Genomic DNA, 26,089 nt, shown 5'->3' on the forward strand with positions numbered 1-26,089 from the left:
AGGTCCATCTATTGCTCTAAGGCTTTGGGGAATAAACACATGAAGATTCATCACTTAAAGTAAATGCGGCAAATACAATTCTCTCTGAATAGAAAGCTCAGAAAGACCCACGAGGGAACTCAGTCATGAAGGCCAAGAGCATATAAACCTCTCGGAGGAGGGATCACATTTCAGAGAAGCCACTTCTTCAAAGTGCCTATTAGGAGAATAGTTTTTCTGAATATAACTGAATTAGAATAGTCAGAGTTGAGACATCCTTCCTTTAAAACTGCTCTCTGTGGCCAAAAAGATACTCCAAGAGCTGGAGCCAAGAGAACCCTCCCAAGAAACCCAGTTTGGGCTGGACTGTGGAGGCTGCTTTATTCTTGGAAAATGTGGAAGTGTCTGAAACCACGCATACGTCTTAAAAGTGTAAGAATGAGGTTAGAGGCTATGGAAGGCAGGGGATGAGGTCCGCAGGTCTGTGGGCTGTACCACGCAGAGCCCAGCTCAGCTGACTGTCTTGAGCCTGTTCCCTCTCTGCCACCGTGGCTCACCAGCTCTCCACCCACAGGAGTGGGAGTCTGTCTGGAAGTGGCAGACGTGGGTCAGGAAATGGGCCGTGTTTGTCAGTAACGGGGGGCACACTTCTTCCTCCTGTTCTCTTGGTGGAAACCAGCAAGGATACAGACCCCGATCTCCCGTAGGTGCTGTCCTGTCTGAACAGCTACACGGTTGTCTGGAGCCCCACCTCTGCCACTCATTCCATCTCCACAATTTGGATGAAGAATCAGTAATGTTAATGGGAAACGTGAGGTTAGTGGCCTTTAAACTGCGCATCTCTGAGGGATGCCCGAGCCACGGGACCACCCACAGCTGGAGCATCTCAGCCGGCAGCATCCGGAGGAACGACAGGCTCTAACCCATGTTGCTCCGCTTTGGTGCGCTTGCCACGTGGAGCAGAATTCTCTGCTGAGGATGTGCCCTGTTCACTGTGCGATGTTGAGGGGAATCTCTGGTCTCTACCCCAAAGGTGCCAGTGGTACTCACTGCACAGTAAGAGTGTCTCCAGGCATTGCCAGGTGTGTTGGGCTGAGGGTCGAAAGAGCCCTGTATGGGAACCTATTGTGCAGACAGTGAACCTCAGGCCTACTTAAACTGCTCTGAAGTCAGGTCTGAAACAATCACATTTCAAAAGTCAGGGGGAGGAATTTCTCAAGAACTTCAGGAAATGCTTATAACCGTGAGAATATACTGTACTTTGGTTCTACAAAAAATCTCAACCGTGGTGTCCATTTTATTAATTTCTCAGAGTTACAAGGACTGAATTGAATAGGTGCATCATATCTAGATTTTAGATAAAACAACCTCTTAGATTAGGAGCTTAGTACAACATACCCCCAAATCATTTCTAAGTAAACTGCGACTTAGGTCAGAAAAAAAGCAGCGGTCTGGAAATCCTACAAAAATGGGATTTTTTCAATAAAAGTCTTGGCATAGATTTTTTTTTAATTATTACTATGATTTCTGGAGCCTGTGAATGCCTTATGTCATAGCTTCCTTTTCATGCCTGCACATGACTACAGATTATCACCTCACAAGGAATGAATTCTGCTCTTTATCCCCCATTATTTATCAATTTGGTTTCTGCTGTTTTAACATAAACACGATGGGGACATTACATGACAGTTATTTTAGAATCACTGTGTCCACAAACAAAAATTTAGAATACTTTTCTCTTCACAAGTTTGAAAAACAAATCTAAAGACTTACAGAGACCAGCATCACAAGGAGATAAAAAAGAAGCACTCAGTATAAAGGGGAAAAAAGTAAACAAATAAATATGTGTGATGTGTGTGTGTGTGTGTGTGTGTGTGTGTATTCCTGTCTGAACTAAGAGATGGAACTTCTAGGTAAAAGTGAAAGGTATGTGGTTGATCTCAGCCAAGGAAGAATTTCAAGGTTCACAAGGAAAATAAAGAGTACATTGTTCATTTTCCACACAATATGGTTCATTCTATTCCTTAAAACAAAAGCATTTCAAATTCATTTGCAAAAACATTCACAGAAATAAAACTCTGAATGTTGTTTTTGGGATAAGAAAGGCTATCCCCTCAGGCTTCTTAAATCATCAATGGTGGATTCAGTGAGCTGGAGGGAGGACACAGTGGGTTCTTGTCACCAGGACCAGAGCACCTGACGCGCCAGGGTCAGGATCGCGGCGTCGAGCCAGCAGAGTGTAAGGAGCCCTGGTTTCCCCTTCTGCTCCTCCACCAGCTCCTTCTCCACTCTGCCTCTCTCTCCTCCTCTTCTCCTCTTTTTCTTTCTAGTTCGCATTTCTACGTAGGGACGAGAGTGTGTTGTACTTAAAATGTCTTCTCTTTTAAATCCTGTATTTCATTTAACTTGAAGTACATCAAGCCCTTTCGTGCAGCCAGGTCTTGAGAGTCAGAGGAGTAATGGTCTCCCTCTCAGATTCAAGCGCCAGAGGGCTGGGGGATGTAGCCCGTGTGGGGCGGGCTCAGCCACCGGGGAGGAGGGCACGGCTGGTTCCTCACTCTGGTACCCTTTGGATAGATACCGTCTTTATGTCTCAGCCTCTTGTTGGTTTTCTTAAGCCTAAACTGAAATAAGACTGTTGATCCTTCGTTACCTTCCAGGGCCCACGCAACATTTAACTTAGATATTTATGAGAACGAAGGCTGAGATCCAATCTCTAGGATCACAATAACATATTTCAGGTAAGTCATTCTAGAAAGGGATTTACAGTCTTCATTTTTAAAAGCAAAACATTAAAGTGATTTGTTTCATCAGGTGGCATGCTAGCAAAGAATATATCCAAAATAAGACGGTTGCACAAACAAGGACAATGCTAACTTTTTTTTTTTAACAGGCAAATGTAGTGTTGATTTAGCTTTTAATTTTAAAATCCAATTCAGCTTTAGATGATTTGCTGAAGTTCATAGTGTCCCATAATCACAAAGAAGGCTGATTCTGGAGCCCAACTGCTGCCTTCAAAGTCTGTCTCTAATGTTTACCAGCTCATTTTTCTGAGGAAGATACCGCATCTCTCTATGCCTCGGTCTCCTCATCTCCCACCCAGTCATAAGACTCGTAATTCCTTCCTATGATGGGCATGAGAATTCAGGGAGTAGACCTGGCTGAGGCCTCTGGGCTGATGCATGAAGAGTCAGCATATGCTGCTCTGATTTTCTGCATGGAGTTGATCTTGGATCCACAGCACGGAAACAGGGTGGGAGCGGCTGCAGCATCTGGGCACACTGGTCTCATGATTAGCAGTCACTCGCTTGCACACGTCTAAGTGTCCACTAAATGCAGCCAGACCCGAGCAAGCCCCATGTGTATTTCTAAGTTGTTAAACTAAGAGAAACTCGAAGAACAGACGGCAGCGGCACCCAGGTCTTCCTCGGGCCACGTGGCCTCCACTCATATCTAAACACCAAGCTTTTTCTTTACCGGTGTCACCCTTCTGCAACCCCTTAGTCTAAGAACTACTTTGAACATTTGCTTAGAAACATCTAGCTCCAGATTCAAATGGCCTTGAATTTAGCATCCAAAATTCAGTGAATGGATGAAGACGCCCCACTAGGGACTTTGATCACAATGACGTTACACGAGGGCGTCCGTCTTTCACGGCATGAAGAAAAAAAGATGGTAGGGAGCTCCTGATGTGGTGCAGTGGGTTCAGGATCCAACTGCAGTGGCTCGGGTCCATGCAGAGGTGTGAGTTTGAGCCCTGGTCCGGTGCAGTGGGTTAAAGATCCAGTGGTGCCACCGTTGTGGTGTAGGTTGCGGCTGCTGCTCACATTCGGTCCCTGGCCCAGGAATTTCAATATGCTCTGGGTGCAAAAGAAGGAAAGGAAAGGAAAGGAAAGGAAAGGAAAGGAAAGGAAAGGAAAGGAAAGGAAAGGAAAGGAAAGGAAAGGAAAGGAAAGGAAAGGAAAGGAAAGGAAAGGAAAGGAAAGGAAAGGAAAGAGAGCAGCTGAGAAGAGAATGAGTATCCACGATTGGGTGAAACTTGGAGTTAAAGAGTTGAGACAAACTGTAACGCACACTGAAGTTAACAAAGAGGATGTAAAGATGGCATAATGAAACTCAGCTCCGTTTCATCTCCTCTGATCCTTGCAGAGATCTCTGTTAATTTCTCAGACAACAGTTTTATAGTCCGCATTTCATTTATTTTGATAAAATAAACACTTTTTAAAAATTTGACGGCTGATTACAACGGCGATTTCTGGACTTCAGTGTCCTGCATGTAATCCAGGAAGCACTTTGGATGTCCCACTGAGCCAGGAGAGGTGGGTTCCTGGGTTTTCTGGCCAGGTGACCCCTCTGAGCCTCTAGGAAGGTGCTCCTGCCCCCAGGGTGGGTACACAGTCTCCCTATACCTTCCCGGGGTTCATGATCAGGGGACCATCAGCCTTCCCAGTCCGATTTTGCCGAAGTGCAAACTGATTCCTCACTTAGCAAACGGGAATGAACCACCCTGAACTTTGGACCCCTCGAGGCGGTAAAGCTGGTCTGCGGAGGGAATTAGGGAAACACGACAGTGGATGGCCTCTTGGGTCCTAGGGGTCAGATTTTGAGAACACTGACTTTTCTCTCCATAACACCCAGGACTCCCACAGCCCCGCGAGACACAGGATTATGAAAACGAACAAAAGGTGACGTGCGCCCGGGAATTTCCTCTCGGAAAGGAAAGGACAGACCTCGTCTCTTCTCCTCCTCTGTCTTCTGCCTGCTCGTTCTTCCTTTCTGTTTTCATTGTACCATAGATAACTTTACTGCTCACCTATTTTTTTCTATGACAGATGTTAGGATAGATTCTAGTGCTTAGTGATGTTCAAAGGTTCAGTGTGACATAAAGATTTTAAAGTTTTATAACCGTATTCTTTATGCTGCCTTCTATTTGCGGCAAACACCAATAAAAGCCTGAGTCTGTCAGAGATAATTTAACCCCACGAAGGACATTCCCAATTAGTGCTCATTGTGACCTAGACTTTCATGGTTCTCCCACGAGTAACCAAATGACTGGGAAGAAGTGTTTGGTTGTTTTCCAAAACTCATCTTCAAAAAGGGCTGAGCTAGTTTCTGTCCTTTATAGACTCCTGGACAATTCCGCTCCAAAGAGGTCATGGCTCAGGGCATCAGGGTCAGAGCTGAGAGAGGATTTGCAGGCGCCACACGGCCACCTGCCAGCAGTGTTGCAACTGCCATAAAGGAGTGTGAAAGCGCTCTCTGAGTTTCTACCCTTAGTAAAATTGTATGAAACAATTGTTTGGGGAGTTGATGCAATAGGAAACGTGGGGGTTGGAAAGCATAATATTTATTTGGATTAGATACCACACATTTTTAATTTGCCCCAAGAAAAATTACATTGGAAAGAAAAGAGGATTTGGAATGATTCCTTTAACAGATCTAAAGGATAGCATTCATTTTTTTTTTTTTAAGCTGAAGAGTACAGAAAGAACATTCTTCAACCTTATTTATTTTTAATTGAAGACTCTGTACAAGCATTTGCCAAATTATTCAAGTGAGAGTCATAATTAGGCAATGCAAGTGGGGAGAGGAAAATGGTAAGTGCCAACACTGAAGCATCTATTTGTGGATATTACTGCACATAATGAAAGCAAAACCGTTGTAGCTGGGTATTAAATTTAGAGTATCGTTCCTAATAATATTCTCCATATGCGAGACAGCTGGCAGGAAGTATCGACATAAGGACAAGTTCATGATGGTTGGGTGGTTAAGAAACTAGAGCGAATAATTAAGGATTAAGTAAACAAAAGTCCTAAATATAAAGAAGAACAAAGCAAAGGCTGCAAGACTCTGTAGTACAAAGTGAAATGGTGCTGTCATGAATTATCGTAATTATCTTTTTTTTATTGCTTTCAAAAATGTTAACCGTATAATGGTCAGAAAGCCCCCTTGCGGACAAAGCCAGAGAGATTTCCCACGTTAATGTGCCCAACCAAAATAGATGCGTTTGAAACAAACTTTTTTTGCTCAAGTAGATACAGACGCGAGGGCTTCATACGTTAAATGATTTCTTCCAAATTTAAACGTAATTATTGTGTCACGATCTTTTCAAACATCAGGAGGATATTCATGCCTTTTTTGAAGCCTGACTGGAAGCCGGGCTCACAGCAGTATCGACGTAAATATGCCCATCCGATGTTTGGCCCTGAATGAATGTCCCTTCCGTCTGTTGGACAATTCATTCATTCCAATGGAAATTAACTCAAGACAAGACTTTTACGTGACTTAAGGGGAAAAAAAAAAAAAGGCATTGTATGGGATTTACCCACATTAAGACTTATGTTTGCCTACTGGTACATGTATAACCTCTCAGAGGGTAGGAGCCCAGGATCCTTTAGCAATTCCGACAGTGGGTAAATACTCGGGAAATTTTACTCTGGTTCCACCAACTCCCTCAGAACCACACTCTGGCAGAATCGCAACACTGAACCGCTGGAAAGGCCCGGGCTTCCATCACGTACAAGGTGAATGTGGAAACAGAAGGGTGGAGAAAGATCATGGTGTGAATTGAACAATCAAATAATTATCTGCAGAATCAACCCAGATCTCTGCCGCATGCAGAACGATAAAGAAGCAGTAAGGTTGCCTCTACCCAGGGGGACAGTGGCTCTTTTCTCGTTTTTTCCCAAATCTCTTGAAGAGTCATGCTCTTTATGTACAAAATTTTTCACCCCCAATCGATGCTCATTTCTAAAATAAGTAGGAAATAATCCAGAAAAGGTTTTTTCTGTTGTTTTTTGGGGTTTTTTTTGGTATGTTTGTTTTTTACCTGCTATTTAAAACAACAACGGCATCTTCAAAATATATTTTCTATCGCATACTTTCATCAAAAAAAAAATAATAACTATTTCCAGGCTCTATTTTAAGTTTTAAGTTTTATTTTATTTCTTCCAAATGCATGAGGGATTGTTTAAAAGGATTCAGAGAGACTTTGTACGAAGTGCAAACTATGCTTCCGTTTGTGTGACAGCGAAACTCTGCTTTCCTTTCGTCATTCTCTAAGGAAACTGGACAGTTGCTTCGAAGCACAGCCCAGACCGCGTCACTCCTTTGCTTAAAACCCCTCAGAATGGCTTCTCCCCATCTTTCCTGGAACAGCAGAGCCCCCCGAGTTTCTGGTATCCACCCCGAAACCTTGATGGCACAGTGTGCCCTGTGTCCTAGGTCCCCAGCCACATCCAGACCTTCCTCCTGTCACTGGAACACAGGGACCCTTCCCCGGCCTTGTGGACAGTGCTCGGGCTCTTCCTCAGAAACCCTCCCACTGCCCTTCTCCCCCGCCCTGCCCCCGATCCAGCTCACCGAGCTCCTTCCCCCACAGGCTTTCCCAGACCGCAACCACAGACACGCCTCCCCGTCCATCACCCTCCCTATGCCACGTCTGCCAGCCATCTGCTTGGTGACCTTTGCCGCCTTCCCTTCAGGCTGAGGCCTCGTTCTCGCTTTCTGGTCCTTCTCCTCCCCAGGATGCAAGGTCCTCAGGAGAGCCTGGGCCTTTCCATCTCATTCACGGCTGCAGCCCTGGCGTGGGGCACAGTGCCTGGAGCGCTGCGGGGATCTGGGAACCCTTTGCCACGTGGGAGGGTGGGTAGGGAAACGGTCAGGTGGAAGAAGGGATGCCGGGGGGAAGTGGAGAAGTTGGTGGGAGGAGGTGGGCTGCAGGTGGGGGTCCAGTGAGCATCTGGTTAAAGGGTGTGAAGCTCTGGTTCAGGTTCAGAGTCAGACTTGGCAGAGAGGATCCCACTATAGCCTGAGAAAGAGGACGCGGGACAGAGCCTGGGGGGGGGGGGGGTGCTGCAGTCCTGACCTTGGTGACCTGGGATGGAAAAGGGCTTTCCTGTGACTCCCCTGGCCAAAGACGGAACACAGGTCTGGGTGGAAAGCTTATTCCCAGGCAGGGTGGCTTCTGTTTTCATCCAGTCTCCCTACACAGCTGCTTAAACTTGTTTAACACGTGACATGACACGCACTGATCCAGCGGGTGGATTCCTTCCAAGATATCTTTTCTTTTAAAGGAATAACTAATATACCCAGTAAGTCTCCCCAAAAGAGCTTTGCCAAAATATCTGTGTAGTGTTTAAATTTTATAATCAAATGAATGGCAACCTTTTATGCTACAGCTCTGTGTCAACACATACCCCACTGCTGCATTCACATTTCAGTCGTCTGTTTGCCATTTGCTGGGTTTTGTTTTTCCTGTCATTTTCTTTGACAAGATTCGGCATGAGGGAACGGAAGTGACTAACCCACTTCTCCTGAGAAAGCATCAAAGAAACTAAGATGCCAACCTTCTTTCATGTTGGCGGTTCATCCTTTAAAGGATCTTTGGCAGCTGAAGTTCAAGCAAAGACTGATGGTTAAATGAGGCGATTACAATAGTCTTATTATTTTACAAGTTAAAGGAAGAAGCGAATGTACTCAATGACACAGGCTGTTGAAAGCCTTCTTGCAAAAGATGCTCCCATAATATTGCTCCTAAAATACTTTTGAGTATGAGTTGATGACTGTTAGCATGTGAAACTAACATGTTAAATTAGAACACCCCGGATGGTATTCCATTATTTCAGCGTACGTTTTTGTAGGACTACAAACAGGAGAGTGACTCAGAGTTCAGCAACATTATGCAGAAGAGTGTGTTATGAGCACTGATACAAACAAAACACACCAGTGAGAAAATCAAATTGTTATTATTTGCAGAGATTGCACGAATGAGGCAACAGAACTCTAGCAAGCGTTTTCTGGAGAACTTCCTGAGGGCACAGGATGAAGAGAGAGTGAGTTTGTCCTTCAATATCTGGCAGATGAAAGCATCTATTGTCCTTGGCTTTCGGGTTCTTATCTACAATTTTAAGTTGTATGTTATTCTCCATGAAGAGAAGAATGGACATGGTGCTGATATGGAAAACAGGGACTTTGAGCATAGCCAAGTTCAAGAACTAGTTTTGAACCTTGAAATCATATTTCAGTAGATAAATCTGGACTAATATTGAAAATATTGTGATTTTTGGGTGAAAAGGGAGTGACTACTGCTTATTCCTTGTTTGGTATTACCCGTATCTGAATGTCTCTTTGTGTTACAACTTTTTTGAGTTGACTATACTCAGAAAACTTATGTGTAAATTATCAAATGTCATGTTATTATTCAGGTCCAATTTTTCTCTCGATATGGCAAAAGAACTATAGAATAACTATAGTAACTATAGAATATTTTAAATTTCCTTTTAAATACTCTTGAAGTGATCTCAACAGACTCAGACACTTGCAGAAATCGTCATGGAAAGAAGCAGAGACTAGCGAATGAAAGCTATATTTTAAAAAATCTTTATCCTGCTTCAAATTAACTCTAGAGGGAAAGCCCAGATCAAATACAATGAGAAACCCTCTTGAACTGAAGAACCCGGATCACCAGCACATGAGTGGTGCACACTGGAAACGAATGCACTGGAAGTTACATGGTCATTTAGTTTCCAGGGAAAAGTAGAGAAATGGTGTGTTTTAGATGGAATATGAAGTGCCCATGTCGTAGAAGATAAAAAGTTGAAGCGATGAACAGATGGAATGCCTTGGTTTATTTTTAATGCCAATAAGAAAAGGGAGCAATAAAATAAGAAATAATGATTTCCAAACATGAAGAAATTATATTTCGGATTTGGACAGGTCTCCATAGGGACTTGTTACCTTCATTACATGGTAGGCATGTCCTTCAGTCGTTAATCTAGATCCTCTCTTAGAGAAAAATGGACAAAGTGGAAATTACAGAGTCTTGGAAACAGGGAGTTGGGGGATGGGGGCTGTTGAACAAGAACCCTGACCTTCAGCTCAAAGATGCTGCCAGGAGAATAAATGTCCCATCTCACTTTGCTCTATTGGTCTTCTGTCTGCCTCTTGGTCTCTGTCATTTTCATCTTCCTGTGCTCTCCACTGACCAAAACCAAGGACAGGTAGGTGGTGTATTCTCCACAGAGCAGCCTCTGGGGCACAGAGCATAGTAGAGGAGCCAGGGAATGGAGGCGAAAGCCAGTGGATGAGCATCTGCTGCTCGACAATTTCTGCCGATGTCTCATTGTGTCCCTCCACTCGCAAAGGAAATTTGCCAGAACACAACATCACTAATAATTAAATCAGAGTCTGGGTTAAATACCAAATGAAGGGGGATATGGGTATTAGAAATTCAGCTGGCAGTGTCTGCTACAGGATGATTTATTGAGAAAGCTGTAGCGAGCAGAGAAGACAGGAACAGAGATAAACATGGAAGGGAAGAATTCAGCCTCATTCTGCCTAAGGTATTGAAAACGAGTAGAGATGAAAATGATACATCAATACGTTCAACAGGTGATATGCAAATTAGGATATAATCAGCCAAATTAGCACATTTTCAATGTTGCCTACACTCTAGATATAAAGTGCAGATAAGGGAAATTAGTGATTCTTTGCACAAAATGAAATATCAGTTGATGAGAAAAGCAATCACCCATGTATCAATACTATCTTAGCCTGCGTGGAGGTCAAGGGTACCACTTCGCGCGACGTTGGCATAGTGCAACATAAGCTGTCTTCACCGGGGGTCTCCAGCGAAAAGACATGGGCACCAATGCTTAAGTAAGGATTGCAGTCCCAGGGATGTGTGATGGGGGTTGGAGGGAAGTGAGGCCTGTGGACACCAGAAGACGCTGAGTATGGCTCACTGGCCTATGAAAAAAACAAAACAAAAAAAAAAAACAGCCTACTAGTTGGCCAGACCTTTGGAAAGAGAAATGAGTAGTGCTTGGTCTAGTTGGCTGCCTCTTCCTTGGAGCTCCTTGTGCTCAAGTTTCACTCCCTTGAGAGTTCACCTTCCAACAACTCCAGGTTGCCGCACCTGGCCTCTAAGGCTGTCATCCGGGAGGTGAGGGCGAGGCTCGGTGTGCTGCCAGAATAACCAGCTCCCTACTGATGCACACGGCTGAGCCAGCCTGGAAGGCATGGAGGACTTTTGAGGCCAAGAAAAATCAAAGAAGGCTTATAAAATGTACCCAGCATATAAAATTTTAGGACACAATGATTCAAACAAAAATTCCAAATTAAAAAAATATCTCACTGGTGAAGTCTGATATCTGAGCTAATTTTGCCAACAGCAATTTGTCTTTTATCTTCATGTTTTTATAATGTTCTTTTCACTTTATTATTTGTTAGAAAGTACATAAATAACAGGTGTTGCTAACAGACAATAAATTTGCCTTGGTAAGTAATAACTAAGAAAAAATTAACTATGCACACTTCTGATTTAAAAACTCATCGGGCAATTTTATTTGTGATTATTTTTGAGGTTGAGGGTTAGTGTGGACAGATTTAATCATGTCCCTAATTGACCACTTCTCATCGTGTCATTTGTACTATAAAATGAGATTTTGGAGTTCCTATTGTGGCTCATGTAGGTTAAGAACCTGACATAGCGTTTGCAAGGATGCAGGTTCGATCCCTGGCCTCGCTTACTGGGTTAAAGATCCATTGTTGCCACAAGCTGTGGCACAGGTGGCAGATGTGGCTTGGATCCAATGTTGCCATGGTTGTGGTGTAGGCCTGCCTCTGCAGCTCTGATTCAGCCCCTATCCTGGGAACTTCCACATGTTGCACGCATGGCCCCAAAAAGAATAAAAATGGGGCGGTTGTTATCATAAATGAGGGCTAGTCATAAACTCTAGATAAATTCCAGCACAGACTTCTTTTTTTTTTTTTTTTCTGCTTTTTAGGGCCACACCCGCAGCATATGGAGGTTCCCAGGCTAGGGGTCAAATCAGGGCTACAGCTGCCAGCCTGCACCACAGCCACAGCAATGTGGGATCCAAGCCGCATCTGCGGTCTACACCACAGCTCACGGCAACGCCAGATCCTTAACCCACTGAGCAAGGTCAGGGATCAAACCCGCAACCTCATGGTTCCTAGTCGGATTCGTTTCCACTGCACCACAACAGGAGCACCCAGCGCAGACTTCTTAATCACTGTAACCTATATCTTTATTGTCAAAGTAAATGCTGATGAAAACCAAGGGTATAAATTTTATAAATTCTTTTTTCAAGAGTGTTTTGGTCTAAAACCAAGCACACATCTTATTTAAGACTTCAATACATTTTCATGATGCAAAAAACTGAAATATTACCCGGCCTGGATAAAGCGCTCCCTACTGGAAGAACGTTTTCTATTGGTGACCGCCTTGGAGGTCAGTGGTGCAGAATCATTACGTTCAGCCCAGCACCCTTCAAACCATCCCTGGCACAGCCACCTGCAGGGATGAGGATAATGCAGAAAATCAAGTAAAACGAAGGATTTTTAAATCCTCTGCGGGGAAAAAAATGGATTGCCATAGCCGCAGGGACCTTGGCATAGGGCATCTTCTGTTGGATGGATGACCGCCTCGGACGAGCAACCCCTCAGATGAGCGCCAGCCCCGGGCAATGCCTGTCTGGAGTGCTGGTGCCTCATTCACCTGCTGGCGGTTGTGGGCTTTCCCTTGTGAATAGTTTCTGGTGCAGTCGGGCCCTCTGGCTGCCTCGCTCCCTGCTCAGTTGTGTTTCTGTGATACAGACCAGCCCAGCTCTTCATTCCCTCGCACACTCAGAAGCACATCTAATTCACGGAGAGAAAACTCCATGTGCGTGTTCACAGATGCATACGGAGTTAAGCGGACATTGGGGGGAAATGTTTACAACAAATTCAAATCGACATAGGTTATCAATGTGCAGGTGCGCTAGCTTCATAAATCACGGGAGGTCATTTATTAGAGGGTGTTTTTAGATCCAGAGGAGAAGTAGCTCGGGATTTTTAGCGGAAGGCAGAATTTGAAAATTACACTTTAGATAAGGTTGGATGTTCCTAGTTAAATAAACAGTTATAGTCTCTTAATGTAAGACTGGAATTTAAATATCAGAAGCAGGAAAAAAAAATCATTCCAAGTGTGAATGTGTGTGGCGCCTGGGTGGGTGTATATGCTTGTGTGTGTATGTGTATATTTGTATGTGTGTGTATTTGTATACATATGTGTGTGCCTGTATAGATGCAGGCGTGCCTGTGTGGGTGTGTGTGTTTCTGTATGTATGTATATGTGTGCACCTGTATGTGTGTCTGTGTGTGTTTGTGTGTGTGCGTGTGTGTATGCCTGTGTGTGTGTGTGTGTGTGTGCTCACAGCCAGGTTTCTGGGCCAATACTGCATCTCCATGTGAAGCTAAGGATGATGTGCTGACATCTGCTTAGACTTCTCGCAGATGAGCCCAGAGGGTAACCCCCAGCCTTTGTCCTCAGAGATCAGACCGAAATCTCAAGTCCATCCTGAGGCTGGAGAGCTTTGAATCAATGACCTCACTCCCCCAGTGGAAACCTGAGGACAACTACCTTCATCCCTGAGGTTTTCGTGGGGGTCAGACAGGAAGCAATCACGTGGTTCTCTCCCAGTTACTGCAGTTAATGCGCAGACGTGTCCAGGGAACACGTAACTTTCAGTGTGCATAAATGTGGCCGTGCATGTACACGGCTTACTGTAACAACACTGTGCCACTTGTAATGTTTGTTTCTGTTCAAGATTTTGTCCTAATAATAAAAGAATTTATGGGACTATAAACCTCGAGGCTTATTAAAATAATAACCGAATTGGAGTACTTTAAAATTAATTATACATTTAAATGTGACATTTTGAAATTTATTAATTTTATTATATTTTATAAATGCTGTCTATATTTTATTTGTATATAAATTTTATGGAATCTAACTTTTATAAGCATGGCCATGTTCCTGGACTTGGGGCCCTCAGCTTCTCATTAAGTATCCAACTTGCAGATAAACAACTCAATTTTTCCTGACCTCTTTTCTGTGTCACAGCAATATTAAGACCTCATTTGAGGATTTCCCATCTCTTTCTGTGATAATTTCCTCAATAATGATGTGAGTATGTGCATTAATACAAACTCCAAAGGAACTGATTTATCCGTTTCTTTACAGATCTATTATGTTAAGTAATTAATTTTTCATATTAGGCATGCAGGAGGGTTTTCAGGAGAATAACGCAAGGCGCAGAACTTGCTCTTGCCTTCTTTAGATCCCATACCGTTTATTCCACACACCAGATCCATAGGGATGGCCTCTTTCTTCTCCTCTAGAAAGAAATGTGGTCTCCTCTATACATATTCAACAAACACAAAGACTGACAAAATTTAGCCCAATGATAAAAGCAAGGAATCTTTCTCCACTGAAATGTAAAATTTAAATAGTTTATGTGCAGGAAATATTGCAATCCACACTCACTGCCGTCTTGTAATAAGCATGGAAAATGTAAAGGTGTGGAAGCTGCTTGAGGGGGGTGGGGCATGTCCACACCATATGGAAGTTCCTGGGCCAGGGATGCTGCTGAGCCACCAGGAAACTCCCTTTTAAGTACAGTGTATATTAACCAGATATGTTAAATGGGTTTATGCAGACATTTTTAAATCTTTAAATCCAACTTCATTAACTGAGCTCATCTAGTCATTATTTCATCTCAACAAGAATACTTTCGCTCACTGGGAAAATATGAGCATTCAAGAAATGTCTGCTCTGGTTCTGATGGCCTAGAAAACAATATAGCACTTTTTTCTTTTTAATATATCTTGGTTTAAATTACTAAGTTATTACCCATGCTCTGAGATTTTTTTTTTCAAATTAAGAGATTTTTTTTTTTTTCCTTTTTGGGCCATGACTGCAGCATATGAAAGTTTCCAGGCCAGGGATAGAATCCGAGCCACAGCTGTGACCTACACCATAGCTGCAGCAATGCCAAATCCTTAATCCGATGTGGCAGGCTGGGGATCAAACTTGCACATCAGCAGTGACCCCAGCCACTGCAGAGTCAATGCAGGATCCTTAACCAGCTGTGCTACAGCAGGAACTCCAGGAGATGCTTTTGAAAGAGCAATTTAGGCAGAGGTGCCAAATTAATTTTCTTGTAGATAGAATTTTCAATTGGAAAAAATGAGATCTGTCTTCCATCTTGATGCGTAGGGGCCAACACTTTTCTCTCTCTTTTTTAAACTAGATATAAGAAGCCACATTGAGCACAAATTATAAATTAGTACCTGCAAAATCTGTGTGTGTGTGTGTGGGTGTGTGTGTGTGTGTATGTGTGTGTGTGTGACTGTGTGTGTAAGGTCATAAAGAGAAAACAAAGCCACTACCTTCTGGGTGTCCATCTGCCACTGAGATGTGGATCCTTGTTTAGAGGAGTGATTTCATTGGGTCCTAATCTCCTGCCAAGGTGACTTATCTTGTTTGTGCCACACACCATGTTATGATGGGTATATCACTGTCATTATCTTCATATCAAAGGAAGGGTCCTTGGTGGAGGAGGAAACACCCCAGAATCTTCTCTCCTAAGGAGGATGGATGAAACACAGATGCACCCTATATGTTGCAGTGAGAGGACAGCCAACATCTCCAGTTTTTAAACTAAGACTCCAAGGTAGGACACAATGTAGATAAATTTTCGGTTGTGTTCTCACTGAGATTTTAGAGAAACTTGGAATCCATCACATTGTAAAGCGTAGCTACTGTTTATAGCATGTAATAGGAAAACACAGTCACACTAAAGAGACATACCTCCATTAAAATAATGTTTGGGTGGCAACTTCCAGTTGAGATTCACAAACAAGATAGGAAGAACTTCCTGCTGTTTTGGAGGAATTTGAAATTTAAAAAAATATTTTAAGCTCTTTAGAATATATCTGTTTGTAACGCACACATTAAAACTTCTAAACTCCTAAATCCCCTCTTTTGTGGATAGCGTGAGTGCATAAAACACTGTGTCAGGGTTTCCACTATAAATGTTATTTCTCAGGGATTTATAACTTTTGCCATAAAACGTGACCCCAGGCATTAACTATCTTTTCTCAACACGGAGACTGACATTTTTATGTGTAACTTTTCATACACATGCTGAAAAAAAGCTAGCCGTAGAGCAGTTTTTAGGCCACATATAGTTGCTGAAAACATACTAGTATTGTGGTTTAAGGTGTGTACCCAAATTGCATTTACTGCAAGTCAAAAATGTTCATAAAATGGCAGTTAATTAGTCTGTAATAGGGTCTAATCATATTTTATTTGAAAACACTTATACGAGCCCTATATTTTGGTCTGGGTGTTACCTACTTTCGAGAAATGTGAGCTGTCTCTACCGACTTTATCTCCCCCCTTACCCTCCTCCTCACTTTCCACGTGACACAGCTCATTACACACAAAAGTGCTTTGTGGCATTACCGGTTTATGAGAAAGGAAAGTGTCGGCATCTAGAACTTCCTATGAGGAATGAACATTGACTTTCTCTGAAGAATATATAAATGGATTTACTTAATTGGACTTCAGGCATTGGAGCAATTAATAATAGATTGTGTCATAGTGAGGGCTTTGTTTGTATTTAAAGCCATAAATTACAAGTATTAAATGTATATTTATTCCAAGTTAAACTCATTTCTAATTGACATGTTACTTAGCCCAAGGCTTTTAAGATCTTTTAGTATAATTAAATTAATAGAAAGCTATAGATCACAGTATGATAAACAAACAGCCTAGACTTTAATATGACAGATATACAGAACAGGCTGTGTAAGTAGATCATTATTATCGGCTTAGGTTCAGCAAAATACCACCAGAATGGAAAGAAAAAAAGAGAGGCTGTGGCTAGCAGGGGTGACATAAACATCCTTTCTTGTCCCTGTCTGACTAGCCAGCATCAGGCATTCCAAGCTGGGTAGGACCTTCATTATGAAAATTTCTTGTTTGAATCAACGCTGTATTCCAGGAGCTCTTAAAAACCCACATCAAACATTTAAAGGATATTATTATGATCAATCCAGGCTTTGGGCAATTAAAAAACCTAATAGTATTTCACGTAGGTAGTGCAGAATTAACCACCTCTAGTTCCTATTCTTTTTGAACCCTTTATTAATATAGTTTTTAGTGCTCAATGCATATTATAAATTCCCTTGACCCAAGAGGTCATGGTGGCTTCGGTTTTACAATCTCATGTATTCCAAGGACTCAACTGCCACATTTGATGTGCTTTTCATTTCTTTGCTTGTTGGTTTGCCAATAGCCTAAAGAGACAAAGAGAACCTCCTCTAAGAGGAGCAAACCTCAAGATCTAGGCCTCATCCATAGGCTGAATTGTTTTTATTTCCAATCAGAAAGGTTTACTGTTGCCCATGTGGACACCCATGTGTATTTTTGGCCCCCAGGGAAACTTGCACCCGTGCCCATGTGTCTGGTGTTCTGTTCTCCTGGGATGTGTCATGTTTTTTGGTCTCTTTTGTGTGTGCCAGATTGATCGGTCCTCAAAGATCAGAGGCCTCTTACTATTCTTTGTATCCCAGGGGACATATCGCCGGACGCACAGCATTTGTGTGGTAAATGCTTGTCTACTGAGGGAATGCATTATTCTCAGGACATTTCTTGTTACCCAGAGAATTCCTCCACAGGACGAAGTCTGGAAGAGCAGGGGCCTCAAGATGAAACACAGTGTCTTCACAGCCTTTGATCCTTAGGCAAGATACCCTTGCTGGGGTTTCTAAATCCGTTAGTCACTTCTCAAGTGCAGTCAAACCTACAGTAGGCCCCCAAAACCAAGCCGTATGTGGACTTTTCCAGACTGAGCTCCACAGTTAGTGAATGCCTTTTAATGTTTTTGAGTTTATGCATATGACCAGCTTTCACTCCCCAAGTGTTACATAGACAGTGTTTTGCTGTGTTGACAACATAAGGTTATGCTGCTCTTGCTTTTGAAAAACTAGATGTTGAGTGAAGCCTCCAGCAGGATTTATAATCAAAACTGGGTTTTTAAGATTTGGTATCCAGGCAAGGATTCTTAGGCAAAGAGTTTCTTGGTATCACATTCCTCTGGGACATGGCCAGTGTGGGATTTTCTATGCCATTTTGACTTCCTAAAGTTTTGTTTTGTTTTTCTTGAATAAACTTTTAAATGCTTGGATAGTTTTAGATTTACAGGAAATGTGCAAAGTCGGTGCAGAAACTTCCCACATCCTATGCTCCCGGTTCCCCCCAGTGTTAAAATTTTGCTTTATCACGGTGTACTTGTCACAGCTGAGGGGCCAATATCAGTATATTGTTCTGCATTTAACTCCAGGATTCAATCAAATGTCACTGGTTTTTCCACTAATGTCCTTTTTAGGGTCCCATCCCCGAGAGCACACTAGGCATCAAGGTGTCCCAGGCTGCACTGGACTCTCGAGAATGTTCAGAGATTCTCTCCAGGGTCTCCTGGAAAAGTCCTGGGCACCTCCCTCCTGCTCGCCCCACTTCTTGCTCCGGTCATTTGACCCCTTGGAAGGGGGTCAGGAAGGACCCATTGGCTGTTTATAAAGCTCTTGCTCCCGTCATCTGTGTATTTCTAATGAAACTGATACCACTACTTTGGCAGGCACATAATAGAGATGCTGTTTCAAACAGCCACTCTGACTTCGTACCACCGCAGAGAGAAAACCCACTCTGAAGCAGCATATGCACTCTCCCCAGGCTCATGCCAACCCATCCTAAAGCCTCTTCTCTGATGCCGCCGTCACGACCTTGTGCTGCTTTCCTTCCTGCTCTGTCTCACCAGGAGAGACGGAGGGGCCAGGATGCCTTAACCGGACATGTAGTCACATGCATGCAGACAAACCAGAAGAGGTTTCATTCAGTCTGGGATTTTTCTATTACTGAGCAGATACAGGGTGTGTAAGGACCGTGCATGGTATCAGGAGTTTGGTACAAAGGGCCTCTTTCCAGAGAACGGGGCTAGTCATATTTTTGTAACATGATTAACTCTGAAAACTCAAACATGTGTTTGCTCAGATCTATGCCGTTCCTTGGAATATACTCTTCGGTATGAAGCTGCGCGGTCCAGGCACCTGCAAGAGGACAGTCCTGCAGCCGTGCTGATGTTTTAGTCGATGAGCAGCTGACCGCCCTGTGGGGATGGCAGCGCGGGCTGGAGCAATAGGAGCACGCTGTTCTAACGAAACGGACCTTTAAAACTTAGCGAAGAACATAGGGCTCACTCTGAGTCTCGAAAGCCTTACCAGACAACCAGGAGCATATTCGATTTACTCTAAGACTTTTGAAAGAAATATAGAAAAACTGATGCGCAAGGCTGTCAGATGCATCTGTTATGTCAATGTATACGTTTGAATCTGCTCTTTCCTTGGTCTATTTAATTTTGTGCCTAAGGGCTTTGAAACCATCTATTCTAGAGAGTCAGGCCTTTATCTAGGACTTAAATAGGTCATTTAACTTTATTATTCTGCACAACGATTCTAAATCCAATAATCTCTGTGAAGCCCTTAAAATACATCTCCAAATCCAATAACTTAATTATGCATTAAAAAGCACAGAAGAAAAGTTTAATCTGCACAATTGCACTACTTACGGGGATGCTATAATTTCTTTAGGTGAACCTCAATTAAAATTTCAGAATTGCTGAATATCGTATTCTGCTTTTAAACCTGCCTCACGCTTGGTGGGAAGGTAAAGCAGTAGAGCCCCAGTGGAAACCTGTATGGAGGGTCCTCAAAAACTTAAAAACAGAACTGCAGTATGATCCAGCAGTCCCACTTCTGGGTCTATATCCAAAGGAAATGAAAACAGGACTGTCAGATGAGATGTGGCTGACCTCCCGGGTTCATGCCAGCGTTATTCCCAGTAGCTGAAACTTGAAAACAATCTAAACGGCCATGTATGGATATGAAGGGATAAGAAGACACTGGGTAGCATATGTACAAATACATAATGTGTTACAGGTGACTATGTATATAGATTAAGTATAATATACAAATATACATAACATAGTATTTATGTGTGTGTGTGTGTATATATATATATATACACGTATATATATAGTGTATATATACAGTGTGTACACACACACAGGTAAAATCCTACCATGAGAAAGAAAGAAATCCTGCTGTTTGTGACAACATGAGTGGATCTTGAGGGCATTATCCTAAGTGAAATTAAGGCAAAGATAAATATTATATGATCTCACTTATATGTGGCATCCAAAAAAAAATTAAACTTGTCGAAACAGAGAGGAGGAAAGTGGTTTCCAAGGGCTGAGGGGGGGGGGGGGGAGTAGGAAGAGGCACAAACTTTCAGCCGCAAGGTGAAAAGGTCAGAGGATCTGAGGCGAGGGCGACGCGCTGGAAACGCTGTGCTGCATCACTGACATCCGCACGTACTGAAAACTTGAAAATTCCAAATTGAATTTGGAAGTACTGTTCTGCATAATTGAAACTGGAGATAGTAGAACGCAACTGCTCTGATATAAAAAGTGAGAGGGTAGATGTGTTAATGAACTATTAACCAGGCGGTGAGGGTCTTTTTATATTTCACATCACCACAGCCAACACTTCAGATACAGCTTTCTAGGTCAACTATACCTCACCATGGCTGCAGACATACATAAAGGTGCCTAAGGCCATGTAATGAAGGGGTTTGTTCCCCACATCTGGTACCGTATGTCGTTATGTTGTCACGCATTCTTTGATCGGGGGCCATTCACACAACGGCGGGGCTCACCTGACTTCCTTACGAGACGGATATTATGACATGGACGTTAGAATCCATGACACATTTTAATCGTTTTTATCTAAAACCAGAAAAAGACGGGGCAAACTCCCCAACCCCAACTCGCTCCCCATGGGATGGGGGCGACCCACCTAAAGCGAGGTGAAAGGCATTACACCGGACGGTGAGCGTGAAATGGAAGGCCCGGTCCAGAGGGAGTGAAGCCCCTTCTGCAGGAAGGAGCCTGGCCTCGGGTTCCCGACGGAACAGTCCCGTCCTGCGGCGCACTAAGTGGTTCACACCGCCGGGCTGCTTCTCAAGTTTCCCTGTCGGCCAAGGGTGCCATCTGGAAGGCTGCCGAAAGGCAGGATCGCTAGCCACAGGCATTAGCCTTTTCAGCGAGCACCATAAACAACCCAAAGAGTCGATAAAGGAAAAGCACGGGGGGAAAAATGGGAGCGAAGGCTGGGTTCAATGGACTCATTGTCTCCTTTGCGTAACGTGTGGTTAGCCTCGCTTAGCATTCTTACCATCGTTGGGCTTATACTTAATTCTGTGATAGTCGGATGATCAGCACGGAACAGCGCAAGAAAGGATTTCTGAAGCATCCTGGATGTTTTATCAAACATGTAGTAAAGTTTCTTTGCCTTCCCATTCAATTTAATAAAACCAGAAGGCTGGAATACTTTCATTAAGGTGTGTCTGGAGGCATGAAATTTTTGTTGCTTTTCTTTGTGTTAATCTCTAAACCAAATAATAATTGTTCCAGCCTGTGTCTTTGGTTGCACATGTTATTTTTTAAAACGGTTTAAACACACTCAATTAATACATAACCAAAACTGGTTTAAATTGGATAAGGCAGCTGGAAAGAGTTTTATAATTTATGCTTAAATAGAAGAGTTGGGTTTTTTCTCATGATTTAAATTAGTATAAGCTGCTTATAGGACATACTTTTTTTTAAACTTTATTATGAATAAATTTAGATTTAGACAAGAGTTACATAAATAACACAAAGAATTTCGGTATACTTTCAAAAGATTCTTCTGATGGAAACATATTACATAAAAATATCAGGTTTGTCAAAACGAAGCCAACACTACAATACCATTAACCGAAGTATGGATGGTATCTGAGTTTTACCACTTTTTTTCGCTAATGCTCTTTACTGTTGCAGGATCCAATCCAAGACCATACCTTGCCGTTTTCATCATGTGCACTTTGGCGAGTGGAGGATTTCTCGGTCTCCCCTTGTTTTTATGACTTTGAGAGTTTTGAAGCATGCTAAAGTCGTGTTTATAGCAGGTCCTTCAGTTTGGGTCTGAGTAATGTCTTGTCACCATTAGACTGGAGTTATGGATTTGGAGAGAAAGACCACAGGGCTGAGGTGCCTTTTCATCATCTCACTCCAAAGGGTTCATGGGAGCCACATGGCATCACTGGCTGAGTCAGCCTTGACCTCAGGGGCAGTGGTGCCAGGTGTGTCCACCCTAAGCGGCCATGTTCCCCTCTCTGGGTTCCATCATTTGAAGAAAGTCAATGAGTCTGGGCCACACTTAAGGTGAGAGAGATTCGTTTCCATCTGATAGAGGGGCGAGTATCAATATTGAGTATTTGGAATCTTTCTGTTAGAAAGATTTGTGACATGCTTATTTCAACGGAAAAACAATTTGCATATAGAAAAGGTTTGGATGATTTGCCACCAGCCACTGCAGCACACACGTCTGAAACTAGGCTGTAATCATCCCTCCTAGAGGTCAACCTTGCCATGGTAATTATTAAAGGGGAAAATCTTTCAGAGATGAAAATACCATTTCTTCATGTTCTACCTTGTGTGTTGCCAGTCTAAGCCAAGATCACTTTGAATAGAAACATTTCTGAGGGAAACACATAGGAAACACAGAAATTTCACCCTGATAGGATGAGAATCTAGTACAGGATTATCTAGAATAGAATTAGGACTGCAGGGCTCTACATTAGTCACGTGAAGCAGCCTATAGTTTATTCGACTCTAGCACAATAATTCTGCAAACAAATCCATTAGTATTGATAACTTTTCTCGGGAAATGTGACAGCCAGGAAGCTGTAGGTTAAGCCTAATGTTGACAAATGACGTTAAATTATTAAATGTTAAGTTCAGAGTAGTCTGAATAAGTAATGCTATGTGCAGTCCATTGAGAACTCTACATTTTATCAGTTTCTCTATTAAAAACTAATCGATGTTTTTAAAAAGCTAATAAAAATTAGAGTATGATGTTGTATGACGTCCATACTGCCGCATAACAAAGCATCGTAAAGTTCGGTGGCTTAGGACAAGACCCACTCATGCGTCAGAGATTTTGCCGGTCAAGGACCTGGGCCTGCCTCTGCTGGGACCTCCACGCATGTCTCTCGCGGCCTTTGTAAAGGGTCGTCCAGGGTGGAGATCTCATTTGAGACTCAAGTGGGAAAGAATCTGCTTCCCAGCTGACTTAAGCGGTGGTTGGCAGGGTCTATTCGCTTGTGTGTTCTTCCGCGAGACCAGAGGTCTAAGTTCCTTGCTTGCCATTGGCCAGGAGCCCATCACGGTTGCTTCCCATGTGGCCATTTTCACCCGCGAAGCCAGCATGAGAGAGAGTCTGATAAAAAGATAGATGTCATAATATCTGCAGCTCAGTCACCAAATACCTCCCCTCGACTTTGCCATATTCTATCAGATTGAATCAATGGGCTAGTCCAGTTCTCACGCATGGAGAGAGAATGACACAGGCCTGTGGTTACCAAGAAGCAGAGGTTATTAAGAACCATTTTAGAAGGGCCTAAAATAACTATATTTTTATAAGAAATGTATTGTACACCTTCTTAGTAACAAAATTATGTATTAAACTGATGAGTAGCTCTTGTTCTAAATAAATCTTATATTTAGAATTACACTTACAAACATAATAAAAAAGAGTGGTCCATTTATTAAGGATTATTAGGGGTGCTCTACATTAATTATTATGGAGGACGTGTACCATAAACAGGTGCAATACCCTTGCATCCTTGGCCATTCTAAGTAGCCCTTTGGAGAAAGAAGAAGGCAATCTTTTGAAGTTTTAATTGTGCAATCCAGGAAATGCAGTCATGGAAGAATTACCTACGATTCAACAAAGAGAAAGATGAGGAAAAAAATGTCCCTATCGAGCAGAAGAAGAAAAGTGGGGGGAGACGCCTGAGCACTTACGAAGTGTGGCAAAGGACCAAACATCCCTGCAGAAGAAATACCCTGGTCAGCAGGAATTTACTACCATCCCAACACTGTCTATGGGAACCCGAGACTCCTTTCGAGTAAAAGCAAGATTTCTCCCTGTTGGGCCCTGAAATTTCACAAGACACATACGTTTTTATTCTACCTGAAGCTCTGTTGACTAAATGTAAGAAATTGACTGGATGGCCGAGCAGCACTGTCCTCTCTGGTCACCAGAGCTGTGTGTTCCAGGTGGAGCCCCTAGAGTGGTGGCGTGTGTCCTTCTGTTGTGGCAGGACCTCAGACTGTGGGCACACTGATAAACAGGAATGGTCTCTACATGGCTGGCTGCACAGTCCTGCCTCGAGTGGTTGCAGCTGGCCCACGGGTGGGGTGCCGTCTCGCGCCATGGCTGGTGGCATGGCCTGGGGGCACCAGATTCTGCTGGCCTGCTGGTGTGGGGAGCAAGCCCCCAGTGCTAACAGGCTAGAGGGAGAATTTGAAAATGGCACTGGTGCCATTGCAGCAGAACAAGCTGCCCTAGATGGCTGCTGCCTGTGTCACCGCGCCCAAGAGGGTGGGGGTTGGGAGGGTCCCAGCTGCCTCCTGCCTCTCTGGGAGTCTCTCCAAGGTTGGCAAGTGGGTTCGATCCTGGCATCTTTTAAACCACCGCCTTCACACTGGGACCTGAAGCACGCGAGGTTTTGGGTGCACCGTCTAAGAGCAGAGTGTCTGTTTCATAAAGCTCTCTACGCTCCTGAGCACAAGCCCCGTGACTCTTCAAAGCCAAGTGTTGTGGGGGCTTGTCTTCCCAGGGCAGGGCGCCCAGTCTCAGGGCCGGATGTACCCCTTGAACCCCTCACCCCTGGGAAAAAGATACTTTCACTGTGGCATCCCTCCTATTTGTATGTTGCCCGCAGGGAAGCTCCTGACTGTATTAAGAGAATGCAGATTAGAGCTTGTTCTGGGGAAGAGCTGGGCGGGCGGAGTGGGGGGCGGACAGGAGGGAGGAAAAAGGGGCAAGAGGAAATTTGGGGGTGACGGATGCCTTCACTGTTTTATTCTGATGATGGTTTCATGGCATATACATACATCAAAACTTAGACTGTGTACTTGAAATGCGTACAGTTGAGTCCAGGTCAGTCACACCTTTGCTAAGGCAGTGTACACACTGCACAGCCGCTATTTTCTACCGCAGTGTAAGAGCATTCAATGGTAAAACATAGCATTAAAATTTTAAATTGTGGAAAAATGAACTACAGTCAAGGAACCTCCATCAAAACAAGGAACTATACCCAGATCACTAAAAAGTGAATTATTTCAGATTTTCCAACTAAAGCAACAGGGAGCTCCCAATCTATTTACAGACAGAGCTGTTGTCTATCTTCAGCATATCAAAGGAATAAATGCCTCCTGATCCTAAGGTTCAGAAGCCAGCAAGAAAAGCAAACACGGAATAAAGAAAATCAGCCAATCGCACTTAGGAGTGGAGATGCAAAATACTAGGTCCAACACTGTTAGAGCAAAACACTCTTTCTGAAAACCCTTAAAACCAAGCATGGGGTCCTATAGAAATGTAAACACAGCTTCCTCAGGAAAGGGGTTGGTCCCTGTTAACACAAGGTAGGTTAAGTGAGAACTACTTCCAGGAGCACAAATTCAAGAGATTAAAAAAAACCCAAATTTAATTTCTACTCCTGCTTCAAAATCAAGATCCCTCTCTTAATAAATTACAATAAAAATAAAAGTTGAAAAATATGATGAGGAAAATCGTTCTTAAACCAAGAGCTATTAGCTACTTAAAGAAAACTGCTTCAGACATTCCTATTACCAGTACTATTTACTAGAATTTTGAATGTTTCAGTATACACTTAAATAAAAGAAGAAAAATAAGTTATGAATGCAATACATAAAAATAAATTATTATTTGTGCATAAATTATGTTCTATTTCAAAAATTCAAGAGAATCAGCTGGTAGGATTAAGACCCCTGATTGCAAAATGACTATATTTAATGTTAAATTAAAAACATCCGGAGTTCCCGTCGTGGCGCAGTGGTTAACGAATCCGACTAGGAACCATGAGGTTGCGGGTTCGGTCCCTGCCCTTGCTCAGTGGGTTAACGATCCGGCGTTGCCGTGAGCTGTGGTGTAGGTTGCAGATGCGGCTCGAATCCCGAGTTGCTGTGGCTCTGGCGTAGGCCGGTGGCTACAGCTCCGATTCAACCCCTAGCCTGGGAACCTCCATATGCCGCGGGAGCGGCCCAAGAAATAGCAACAACAACAACAACAA

This window comes from Phacochoerus africanus, chromosome 1, assembly GCF_016906955.1.
Source record: "Phacochoerus africanus isolate WHEZ1 chromosome 1, ROS_Pafr_v1, whole genome shotgun sequence".
Classification (NCBI taxonomy): Eukaryota; Metazoa; Chordata; class Mammalia; order Artiodactyla; family Suidae; genus Phacochoerus; species Phacochoerus africanus.